The 14,097-nt window shown below is 30.6% G+C and overlaps 1 non-coding gene across 1 annotated transcript; it reads left to right on the top strand.

Annotated features, from left to right (window-relative positions):
• Positions 1-1,366: 1,366 nt before the first annotated feature.
• Positions 1,367-1,440, top strand: TRNAN-GUU. The gene has a single exon. It is a non-coding gene; the product is annotated as a tRNA-Asn (tRNA).
• The last annotated feature ends 12,657 nt before the right edge of the window (positions 1,441-14,097 follow it).

Raw genomic sequence — 14,097 nt, forward strand, 5'->3', positions numbered from 1 at the left:
GGCCCTTTTCAAATTGTGGACAAGGTGGGAGCAGTAGCATATAAACTCCAGTTACCAGCTGATGCTGAAATACATAATGTGTTTCACGTGTCCTTGCTCAAACCGGCGTATGCTTCCATTCAATCTTCAAGTACTCTGCCACCACGAGTGCCACTATCTGAACGCATTCCCCAGGCTATGCTAGATCGACGGATGGTAAAACGTTAGAATACAGCAGCAGCTCAAGTTTTAATTCAATGGTAGGGATTTTCACAGGCTGCAGCAACATGGGAGTTCACTGATGAAATGCGTCAACGGTTTCCTCAGTTCTCCCTTGAGGACAAGGTTGCCGAAGGGGAGGAAATTGTTACGAATTTGAACGAACGCAACCATCCAGGAAGGACTTAGATTGCAATGCAGTGTTTTGGCGAGATTAATGAAGTGCTGAGTTTAGGAGAATAAAAGGGACGGCGTCGTTTTGCAAACTAAGTAAATAATGTAGAAGAAGAAGTTGAATCTGCTGACTTGGCGGAATTAGAATTTTTGTATAAATACGTGTAATGAAATTTTAAAAAGAAAATGAAGTTCTTAGTCATCTTCTCCCACACTCTCTGCATGTTTTCTCTCTCTCTCTAGATTCTTCTCAATTTGAAATTCTCTTTCTCATTCTGAAATTCTTCTTCTTCTAATTCTTGGAGACTGAACGCATCAACTTACGCGAGAAAGAGTCCGGGAGAGGCAGCGACAGGGAGTGTACTGGAACATCAGGAAAAGATATTAAAAGGAAGATATGATAACAATGATTGTCAGCTAAACATGATGGGTCATTTTGATGTTTTACGATGTAGTATAAAGATAGTGAAATTATCTTATCACTGAATTCAATTTTTCAAAAACACAAAAAAAAAAAAAAAAAGAGAATAAAACCGCCCTTCTCTCTAGGCTCTGCTGTTCTTCGATGGCTGGCTTCTCTGTAACCTAATCCTCCTCTTTGTGCTCCAAATCATACTTCTACAGCAAATCCGCTCAAAGTGTATAACAGACGCGTGAATCTGTAGAGGTGGAAATTTCGTTATAGCAATTTATATTCTCCATGCATTGGGCAGTGCATTTTATCAAATAATTTGGAACCCAATGTCACCATCTTTACGCCTAGAACTTGACCAGAAACGCTAATGTCTGATACGTGTAATGACTGGCATGATCAATCAACTACTTGAGCATTCACATCAACCATGGCTACTTCTAAAGTCTCCTTGGATGAAGCAATAACTTGCAAATGCTTTAAGCATTTGAATTTATCTGCTTGCAATGCATGAACGTGTAATCATTTCAAAATCTTGTTAAAGATACTATATATATTCTTTCAAGTAAAAAAATCACTGGTGCTGGAATAGCTCAGTTGTTTAGAGCGTGTGGCTGTTAACCACAAGGTCGGAGGTTCGAGCCCTCCTTCTAGCGCTTTCACGATTGCCTTTTTGGACAATTTGTGATGCAACTTGATAGAATAGTTTTGTGGGGAGAAAGCAATGGAAAAAGATTGATATTTAAAGGCCAGCCCTCCTTTTAGCGCTTTCACAAATGCCTTTTTGGACAATTTGTGATGGCATCTTCTGTTTTTGTTGCATCCGTTGCAAGTTGCACGCCTTTACTTGATAGAGTAGTTTTGTAGGGAGAAAGCAATGGAAAAAGATTCATATTTAAAGGCCAGCCAAATGACTATTTTCTGCTAAGTTTGATGCAAATATAATTTTTTATCTGTTTATTATTAAAATTTAAATAGTTATTCATTTATTAAATTTTATTATTACTGTCAGAGATAAAATTATCATTTAAAAAAATAAAAATTTATGATGTTTTCACCCTCATGTTTAAAAACTAATAAATTTTTTCCCACCCAAATTTTGAAAAATCAACTTTTTCTCCTAATGTCTTTTCAAGATGCTGCCACTAACGATGACGACGTTATCTCTTCCTCTCTGCTTCTTTATCAACCTCCATCTATTCCCAATCAACCTCGACCAATGAAAGCTAGAGACAAGGGTGTTCCTTTATCTCCGACAAAAACAACAATTCATCTTCGCCAAAGACAAAAATGATGCGTCATTGTCGTTTTTGTTTGAGACTAAGACAAATTTTCTCTTCTTTTGGAGACGATTGATTCATATTCATTGGTTAGTTTTATTGGCCAATGATGGTAAAAAATGAAGCGTTGTTGAGAGCGAATGTCATCGTCACTGTCATCTCTAGTCGACAATAACGTTTGGAAAAACTCTAGGGAGGAGGTGAAGTTTTTCAAACTTTGAATGAGGAAAATTTGTTAGATTTTAAATTTGGGGGTGGAAATGTGATAAATTTTTATTTTAAAAATATTTTTTTAAATAACAATTTTATCTCTGATAATAATAATGAAATTTAATAAATACGTGGGTATTTAAATTTTTTATAATTAGTAGATAAACATGAGGTTTCTATCAAACTTGGGTGGGAAATAGTCAGTTGGCCTTACTCCTAAGAATGAAATGATTCTATTATTTATAGATTAACGAAAACATTGACTTCGTTCTTTAAGTTTATTTTAGGTTTTATTAGAGTCATTTCCTCTTACACCCTCAAACGTAAAATATAACAATTGCCTCCCTAATTGACAATTTACATCCTTGTTGTTAGTTTTTGATGTTAACATTTACTAATGGAATTGAAGAAAAAGACTTTAACCATCAAAATAAGAAAAATTAAATATTGCATATTTCAAAATAATAAGAAAATATTTCAAAAATATTGTTAAAAATAAAATATATATTTAGGATTTCATGTTGTTGTTAAAAAAGTTAGTTAAAAGAAAGGAAAATTAATTAAATTGCCCCAAAGTTAAGGGGCAAAATGAAATTACCCCTGTATTTGAATTTTAAACCAAAATGCCCTAAATTTCTATAGATATAAAAATGCCCCTCATATCAAAAACGAAAAAAATGACTCATTTAGTCGTCCAACACATGAAAATAGATTTTCAAACACACGTTTTGTGCAATTAGTGCAATCGATTTTTTCAGGTGATTTTCGTGACGTTTTCGATGACAAAAATGGACAAAAAGGTTAGTAAAGCAATCTTTATCATCTTTTTATGCATTTTAATTCAAGATTTACTCGATTTGATGTGAAATTTGCATATTTAGCTTTAGTCCAATTTGAAAGTTTTAACGAAATTGTTTGATTTGTTGGCAATTTTGATAAATTCTCTTACGGTTTTTGTGTATAGATTAGGTGTAGAGTTGATTGTTGTTGAAATGACGTTTGAAAACAAAGTTTGAGAGGTAAAATCTAACCACATGAATTTGACAGTGACCACATGAATGGCACGTCGACCACACAAATTCGTATGGTGAGATTTGTCGGAGACGGGGAGGTTTTGTGCATTTTTCAAACTTCCTAGACCACACAAACTTATGTGGTTAGGGGCAGAATACAAATTCAAAAAGTTGATTGAGACGTAAGGTTATGGTCAACCACACGAATTCGTGTGGTTGACACGTGAATTCGTGTAGTTGACAAGTGAATTCGAGTGGTGGGGGGTAAAATACGTTTTTCCAAAGTTATCCACCACGAGAATTTGTGTGGTTGGATTTAGGGGGTAGAATGATATTATGCAAAATTTTAGGGTTTTTTTTAAATTTTTTCATATAAGAGGCAAATTTAAATTTGTGCATCTTAAGGTTTTTTGACGTGTAAAATTTGAATTTGATATGTCTTTTTTTTTTTTTGTAATAAGACCTCTATGTTTAGAATTGAATAATTTATAATATAAAATTGATATAAATTTAATATAATCGTAATTTAATTTTGATACAAAGAGTTAGACAAAAGAGAAAAAGGGATGAGGACAAGGATGAAATGTGATTTTCTATCGAAAAACACTTCAAGGCTTAAGTTATTATACGTGAATATAGAGATGTGGGAGTTGTGATCAAAAAATTATTAACAGAGACACAATTACAAATTTTTCGATGTACCTATTTTGGACACTCCTAAGCTTGAAGAATAGCCGATTTAGTGGGGTTTTAATATACTTCTTCATCCTTAGAGCAGTGAATAAGGTGACCTTAAGAGAGGAGTTATAGTTTCCAGTTAATGATGTGAATGTAAGGTTCAGTCCATATAAGTTTGCTATTATGACAGACCTTCAATCAGTTATATGACAAATATTGACATCTATATTCCATCGAAAACCATAGATCGGATTCTTCATACATATTTTCATAGGTGTAAGTCAGTTACATATGCTAATCTGAGTCGTGTTTTCTAGCAGAGGTCATCGGGGGAGGATAACATTGCTGCAATAAAGTTAGTGTTGTTGTTTTATCTTCACATGGAGTTATTAAAGAGTGATTTGAGGAAAATAATTCCTCATAAGATATTACAATTAGCTTATAATTTTAATCGGTTCAATATATACCCATAGGGAATACAAGTGTGATAGATGACATATCGCTCTATTTGTGATAATATCTCTTAAATTTCTATAGATTTCGGCCCAAATTTTTCGATGTACCTATTTTGGACACTCCTAAGCTTGAAGAATAGCCGATTTAATGGGGTTTTAATATACTTCTTCATCCTTAGAGCAGTGAATAAGGTGACTTTAAGAGAGGAGTTATAGTTTCCAGTTAATGATGTGAATATAAGGTTCAGTCCATATAAGTTTGCTATTATGACAGACCTTCAATCAGTTATATGACAAATATTGACATGTATATTCCATCGAAGACCATAGATTGGATTCTTCATACATATTTTCATAGGTGTAAGTCAGTTATATATGCTAATCTGAGTCGTGTTTTCTAGCAGAGGTCATCGGGGGAGGATAACATTGCTGCAATAAAGTTAGTGTTGTTGTTTTATCTTCACATGGAGTTATTAAAGAGTGATTTGAGGAAAATAATTCCTCATAAGATATTACAATTAGCTTATAATTTTAATCGGTTCAATATATACCCATAGGGAATACAGGTGTGATAGATGACATATCACTCTATTTGTGATAATATCTCCTAAATTTTTATAGATTTCGACCCAAAAAAGAAGAAGGAAAACTAGCTTAAACAATATGGTATCATAGGATTTCTACTCGCATTTTAGGTAATTGTGACCTTTATTAATTTAAAAAAAATTGTGATGAAAATAAAATTGATTTAATATGATTATAAATATATATAATAACCAATTTAAGTTGAAATTGCAGTTTTAGATATACGAGACATTAGACTCACTATATCGATAGGTGGGTATCTTGCCGGTTTTAAGAGTTATCTAAATGTTGAGATGGCATAGGAAAGATATCCTAGGATGAGATTTTATCTTAACTATTTCCACTGGAGATGCAGTAAGTATTAATTTGTTATTGATTAACATATGTATAAGGTATAATAACAAAGTGCACTTAAAAAAAATTTGCAGAATCATGTTAATTTCTCACTAGTTTTATCTCCGGTAGAGAAAAGTACAGATTGGTATGATAATATCGTCCAATACACGAAAATGATAGATAGTCGATCTTCTTCGTCCATATCACCTCTGATGTCATCAGAAGATGCATCATCGGGTCCTTTTAACATTACTTCTCCTATCGAGCTCTTGTTCAACCTCTTGTTACCGAGCCTTGTCCGATTAGCCACCCTATTATGACCCCTGTCGACGAGTACATATCATCGAAGCCCTCTATTTTGCCTTCTACCACTGAACACACATCAAACAATCTTTCTGTCAGTGGACCAAATTTATCTATTCATTACTTTGATGCTACAATGGCTCGATGGAGAAATCTTATCTTAGATCGATTTACTAGTATGAAGGCTAATATGGAGGATAGGTTGAGTCAAATCAAGGATAGAATGACTCGTATAGAAGATAGACTAAGTTGTATAGAGAATACGATGACTTATACAGATGAGACATGATCTTATCACCATACAGATATTCTCCGACAGGTAAATAAATTAATAATTTATTAGATATTTCATTTATTTATATATGCAATCATATAACCCTATAATAATTGTATATGTTGTTATAGTCTTCTTGCGACGATGGTAACGGACTGTCGAGAGGGGGTCCAATATTCCTATTTTCATCTGTTGTCGATGTGAATGTTAAACGTTCTGAATATATTGGAAATGATACTTTAAAAATACTTTTGGTCTTCTAAACTAATAGTTTGATTTTCTGAATAACTACTAGACTCACCACCTTGTGAACCCTCATCTGCTTGTTGAGCTTCATAAATATCATCATTAACTGTAGTTGCTATAAAAACTGACACACGTTCTTTGAAGAGCTTAGACAGACAGTTAAAAACCTCAACATCTTCATCATTTGAAATTTCCACTCGAATCTCGTCATCAAGATACTTTGGTTTCATGTTTAGTTGAATGTTAAATATCTTTCGATCTATATTACAATTGTTGCTCACCATTTGGATTAATTTCTTGAATGTCGTGTGTTCTGGAATTTTAATCAATTTCCTATTATCTCCAACATATTTTATAATATTGTCATCCCTTTCTATCAATTTCCTCCTATATTTAATTGAAGTATATCTAACTATTTAGATTAATCTTATAATAAAATATATAATCAACATAAATAATATGACTGAAAATACTATTTACAGTTTCTATTACACAATTATACCTATTCTATAATTTAATTATATATTGTGATTATTAATATACTTTGATTAATGTGATACTAATTTGTGAAAGTATCACTTTACCCTATATTGTAAAATATCATTTTACCCTAAATATTATCTAACATATCTTTAACACCTTTCATTGTAAAATATCATTTTACCCTCTAATATTATCTAATCTAATATTTTAATACTCTTTATTGTAAAATATTGTTTCACCCTATACTACTATACTATTTACAACATAACCTATATAATTTTTATTATTTTATTTTTTACACAAAATTATAATTTATTATATAAAACATAACATATAATTGCATTATTTATAAAATAATAATGATTGAAGTTATAACAGGTATAAATACCTCGATATCACGACATTTTTCCTTCTTACTCGAAATCCTGAACATAAACTTCTTTTCTCTTTCCAAAAATCTCTTTCAGATATGTTAAAATGAAGAAAGAGATATGGTTTATATAGAAATAAAGGAAGATAGTTTTGGTATTATTTTATGACATTTTTGTTTAAATCCCTTAAAATAAAGGTATTTTGTTTAAACCCTAAAATTAGAGGTAAATTTTTTATTACCAAAATAAAAGATAATTTAATTAATTTTCTTAAATAGGAATAAAGGAATGGTAGTTTTGGTATTTTATAGGATATTCAGGATATTTTTGTTTAAATCCTTTAATATATGGGTATTTTCGCTTAAACCCCAAAATTGGAGATAAATTTATTTATTACCCCCAAAAAAGGGGTAATTATTTTGATTTCCCTAAAAGGGAATGTCCAACAGTCTCTTATTGCTTACCCAACATTTTAAGATCATGGAACTCTCCTTTTTTGTTTGAAAACATTGGTCAATGATCTACTCAGGTAAATAATGTTTTTTTTTTTTTTAAATAGGGATTTTGTTCGTATTGGTAAAACGAATGAATTCAAAATATAGTAATCAGACTTGCAACTATTATTGATAAAACGGATAAATTTAAAATATAATAATCAGATCAACAATTATTATATTAGATATTAAATAAGTTCATAGATATGATAGATATTTAAACTTTAATATTTTCTTTAAAAATTTTAATATTTAACCAATTTTGTTAAATGTTGTTATCCACTTAAACAATATTTTTCTTTAAGAAATCATTTCATTAAAATAATGATTATTATCATTGGAACATGAAATATTTTGCAAATGATTATGACTAAAAAGTGTTCTAAATTAATTGGATTGTCAATCATTGTCCCTAAAGAACTTTAATTAGATTTACAATTAAAGCATCATTAAGTAATTGCGGATTTATTTGAGTAACCGCATATGCATAATGCATTTTTTATGCATCATGCATTAAACTATAGAGTTATTTTTTTATGTAGGCCAAAAGACTTGTTCCCATCCAAGGTTTTCTGTATCCCCAAACTTTTATGCACCAATTTTCAAAAATTCAAAGTCTCATTCGTTATCCAATTTCTATTAAAATTTATTGATAAATAAAATAACAAAACTTTCAATTAACAAAAAAATTAAAAATTTATCCCCTTGCTTTATTTTAGTTTTGAAAACTAATAAGTTTTTTCTACTCTCATATTTTTCCAATTTGAAAATTGACCTTTTCCCCTCCCTTATAAGGTTTCATACTTTTTTTAAGTTTATCTTTTGCAACTATCCCTAGGACTTTTTGAAACTTTTATTTCACCCTTATATAATTCATTTCAAGTTTCTCTCCAGTGAGATGGCAACACCAAATGACAAAAATTGCGACAACACAGGGAGTGTTTCTGCAATTTACATCTATGAAATGTCTCTCTCTCATGCACAACGAAATGTCTCTCTTTGGCATGATGATGACTTGCTCTCTTCCTCGCAATGACTCAGTGTTTCTCTCTTGCTATCAACTTGCTGCCTTCATTTGTTTGTCAACAACACATTGAGAGATAGACAAAGAAGAGAGGCCATTGAGGAAGTAGCACTCAATGGAGAAGAATTACGTCGCCATCTCATAGGAGAAGGATGTTGGGTTGACAATGACTCATTCTGGGGCAAAGAGGTGGTTGGAAGAAGGACAACAAATGGAAACTATATGGGGGTGAAATGAAAGTTTCAAAAAGTCTTGGGACAGCTAAAAAGAAACACTTGAAAAAGTATGACACTCTAGAGTTGGGGGTAAAAAGTAATTTTTTAAAATTAGAGTATATAAGATTAAGAGGAAAATTATCAGTTTCCAAAATTAAAGTAAGAAAATGAGATAAAATTTTAGTTTTTTTAATTATTCTTTTTAAATGACATTTTTACTTTTTTATTCAATAACAAATTTTAATAGAAATTGGTTGATTAGTGGAACTTTAAGTTTTTAGAAGTTGGTGATGGGAATTTGGAAATACACTAAATGTTGGGTGGGAATAATTTGGCCTTTTATGTATGACCATCGATGAATGGTTCATTGTTTGCTTTTCATAAACATGAACCCGATAGCTTTATTTATTACATTAGAATAAATGGAATAGGAAAAATCTATGTAAATTAGAAGTTAAAACTGGATTTAGTTCTGGATTTCGATAAGAGAATCATAATTACTATACTAGATAAATTAGGATATTGCAATCTAAACTTAATATGATGCAGTTGAATCTCGAAGTTATACCTTTTTAATATAAGATTTCATATATTTAATTACTTAAACTATTTTTTATGAGGATTTTTTGTTTTTAATATATTACAAAAATATGAAATCGATTGGACAGATTTTGGATAGGGTATTATTTGTGTAAAGTTTCAATTCCAAGTACTAAATCTATGGAACCGACAGGCTGCGGTTCCTAAATCTAAGGATCTGCCCTTCCCTAGAAAAATCATTGTTATCCTGACGCAATGGAACTTAATCATGTCTGTTTCTATTTCCTTCTTGTAATCCAACAATTTTTGACAAGAGATTCACATGCTCCCAACAATTTCTTGTCAAGTTTTTGTTAACCAAGCTGCAAACATGACCATTTTTTGAAAGATTTTTTTTCCCTGGGAATCGAAAAATATTGTAAATGCACCTCTCTTGTAATTGTTAAAGGCCCTCCTTAAAACAGGAAGATTTTTAATAATTGAGAGAATGTTTGATAATTACAGAAGTGGTTTTTTTTAATGGCTTTCGTAAAGCTTGACTAAAGAGAATAAGGTTTGTTGCATCCTCAATCTGTTACCTGTTAAGTATTAAAAATTTAAATTTTCATTCGTGAGTTATTAAAACTAATAGAATAAATTAGTTTCAGAGATAAAATTATCATTTAATAAGTAATATATTAAAATTAATAAAATATTATTTATTTCTCTTCTTAATTTAGAAAACTAACCATTTTTTCTAAGGTTAAACTTTAAAATATTATATTTTCTCTTCTAAGGTTTCTTTCTTTTCTTATGTTTTCCGACGCCATCTCCGATCGACTTTTCTCTTTCTCCCATTTTCTTTCCCTTTTTTGGGCATTTGGGGGCCTTCTTCTCCTTTTCAATGTTGTCTCTGAAAAAAGCAGTCATCTTTGTTCGAAGACTACGAAGACATCATCTTCATCAAGAGACGAAAACTTATTCGTCTTCATTTCTAGACTTTTTTCTTCAAACTTCAATTTTCTTCAACTTTGGACAAAATCTTGAACACTCTTGTTCTTGGCTTGAGATTATATGGACCGAACGTTTTTTGTCTCAATTCTATAATTTTGTCTAATTTTAGGGAGAATAGGGAATGACCAAAAGAACGACTTCATTCTTTGGTGAACAACGTTTTTGAGAAGTGGAACAAGTGTTCCTCTGCACATAAGTCATGCCTTAAACCCTTGTTAGTGTTGTATAAAATTATTTTGCTTGGTATTGTGACATCAAAATACAAAAGAGTCTAATAACTCTCCTTCGCCATGAACTAAAACACCTTCTCTAAAAGCCATAGCATATTCGAAGCATCAAATGTCACATTAAAAGGCGTCGTGTTAGATGATGATGAGTCTTTAAACCCTCACCCACCATCTATTAATTCAGTCAACATCTGTCCAAAAAAGAATTTGGAAGCCCCATAACCATTTCGGCCTTACTCCCTATTCTTCTCTAAATAAAGCAATGATAAAAATGGAGAAATGTCGAGCTACCGTTCCCATTCCTATGAGTTTTATAGTTAGTTATCCTTCATCATCCTTGGTATTCCTTTTCCCTATGAGAGATTCGCATGTATAACAACCCTAGTCATGCTTATCGTTTCTCAAATTTTTTTTTTTTTTTCTAAGAACATGATCAACTTATATTATTATGTTCACGATTCTTCATCCACTGATGCAGAAACTGCTCCAATTTTCCGTTCTCATATAAGGAGGAACGACAAAGAATCACTCCGCTATATTGTCGTGATCCTTTATACGAAACAACCACATGCACCTTGGTTGGCTCATCCCCATCAAATTCAATCTAAGGGGAAGATGACCAATTATAGGTAATGTCGAGTGCCATATTTTTTTTATATGAAATAAAAAAACTATCCAACCTGTGTTCAGCAAGTGCTACCCCTTGCGTAGGGAGGTTAAAGTGTCGTGGATGCAAAAGTCATGATTTTCTTCTTGACCTCCAACTTCTTTTTCTTCTCTTCTTCCGTATAATCTAAGGTGATTGTCATGACTAAATATTTTGGAATTGTCCAAGAAGTCTTGGGGTAGTGATGGTGCCTGTGATTTTTGTAGATATTGGGGTGACAATTGGTGACACTGTTGAATGAATAATGAGATTCGTTGGCTTTATTAAGTGTTTTCTGATGGTCAAAAATGAGAAAGCAAAATATATAAAATAATTAGGATGAAAATAAATTTGTTTGTATTATTAATGATGTAAATGATATTGATTTTATTGTATATTATATAAAATAATAAAAATATTATTTGCCCATTAAACCAATGTCTCCTGTCACATAAATTATGTGTATGACAGAAATTGTAAAATTTTTCAAAAAGAAAACAAAATATGTTAAATAAAAATTAGAGTGAATTAGTTTCCCACCCAAGATTTAGTCTTAAAATACTCTTTCATCCCTAGTTAACATAAATAATATTTTTCATCCATAAATCAAGTATAAATAAAAATTTTCCACCCAAAATTAAATTCGGTTAATGAAATAACGATATTAAAGAATAAAATCCATTTTATTCCTACTATTTCATTTTTCAAAATTATCATATAAGTCTAAATTAATAAAATTTAAAAATAACTTTTTAAATCTCTAAATTATGTAAGAAGTCATTCAATTTCTTTTCATTTCATTCTCACCCATTTTTTCTCTTTTCTTATAGATGTGGGTGTTTTTATCATATAATCATATATTAAAGGATACATTATAATTTTTGAAAATATCAAAGATCTTTATGAAATTTTTAAAGGTTACTATACTCAAAAAAAGTTTGGAGGTCTTTTAAAAATTTTTAAAATGTCAATTTCCCTCTAATAGTTTCAAAAATGACAATTACACAATCAAAAAATTGAATAAAATGCAACAGTATTTTTTAATAGTCAAATTATCATATTTAAAATATTTGAGTTTGATAGACAGTTGTTGTTTTTTATTTTTAAATTTAACAAATAATAAAATTATTATTTTGCACTTATACCAACATTATTTTAATCAGAGTTTGAATTTGGATAAAAATGTTGTTTATGTAAATTAGGAGTAAAAAAGTGTTCTTAAACCAAACTTTGGGCGGGACAGCGGCAGTTAGTCCAAAAATTATTTCAACATATGGTCAAAGTATTATATACTAGATGGCTTCCCACCACTAGGACACTTGACATTTTCAAGCTTTCATTTATGACTTTTGTGTGTGAAATCATTTATTACAAAATGGAGAAAGTAAAAAATATAGGCTAATGGGAGTGGCTCATGCCTATATATATTGCCCTTGTTTCCTTGTATGAAGAAGCATTCGGATTCCAAAAAGAAAATTACTCTCTCAATTTCTTCTCACTTTCATCTTCTTTATTTCAATTCCTCCTCCATTTCTTTATCTTTCGTATTAGTTAAATTAATTTTATAACACAAAGATTTATATTGCCCGGTTATTTGCAGATCAACTCCTAGAAGTTAAAAAATTTTACGGTGGCCGCCCGGTTTAGATTGGGCCCTCAAAGGTTTTATATTTATTTTAATTATTACCACGGAAATTAAATATTTATACTATAAAAATAGTATAATATTTAAATTATCATTATTTTCAATTTTGGATAAAAGTAAGGTCGGTAGGCCACCAACTTGTTTTTTTTACAAATATACAATTCAGAATTTAAGTTTTCAATTAAAAACTTTTTATTACCGCTCACCAAACTATAGATTTAACTAAAAAATCCAACCATCAAATAATCCAAGATTTGAGCTTATTTTTGATATTTTTGCATGGACAATGGAAAGATATTTTCAAGATATGACAGAAATGTAGAAATTTTTATATAATTAAACAATAACAAGGTCAAAGTTCATGTGTAAACAGTAATCATCAATAGCAATTGGTCAAACGAAAGCTGTTTTGAAAATTCTTCTCAATTTGTGGTAAAAATTTTTAAGTGTTTATATGTGTGAGAATTTTGGATATGAGGTTATTTTTTGGGTAAAAATTTCAATATCGTCATTTTAAACACATAAAATGGATACATAGATAATATATTACTATATGATTATGTGTTATTTTATTTTTAATTCAAAATCACATAATTATATAATAATATATATTTTATATATATATACACATACACTCCTATTTTATGTACTCAAAATATGTACATATGATTTTATTAAATTAAAAACAAAGTTAAGAGTAAAAACATTGTCATGAAACAGAGAATCACCCTCCACAAAAATTCAAATACGAGGGACAATCGCTACCAGGTCTCCTTAGACCTTATCCAGGAAGCTCCATTTATAAACGCAAGTCCTGCCTCATGGCTTCAAGTGAAATTTGAAAAAGACTAATTGCTTAATTCTTTCTAATATTAAACACCACTTAGTTTCAGAGTTTTTAGTTGGTACATTTAATCGGATATGGGTATTTTTTAGGCTGCATTCGTCATGGGTTGTTTGTTTTCTTGCAAAGATATGTGCCAGTGGAGCTGAGCAAGTTCTGACCATTGATGTTCGTGCAGCTCAGTATCGGCTTGACTCTGGCTATGGCTCTCTTGATGTTAGCTATTCTTTGTCTCTGTTCCAACTTTGAATAATTTTTATCTCTCACCTAGAATTCTGAAGAGCTTTCTAACTTTAATTGTAATTTATTTCCATTTCTTGTAGTTTGAGTTTTGGTGTAACCCACTAGGACTCAGGAAGAGCACAAGAAAGGTCACGTGGATGCACCTAAAATGTTGAATATTCCTTGACAAGAATGGTCATGTGGATGCACCAAAAATCTTTGAATATTC

The sequence above is a fragment of the Mangifera indica genome, chromosome 1 (assembly GCF_011075055.1).
Source record: "Mangifera indica cultivar Alphonso chromosome 1, CATAS_Mindica_2.1, whole genome shotgun sequence".
Lineage (NCBI taxonomy): Eukaryota > Viridiplantae > Streptophyta > Magnoliopsida > Sapindales > Anacardiaceae > Mangifera > Mangifera indica.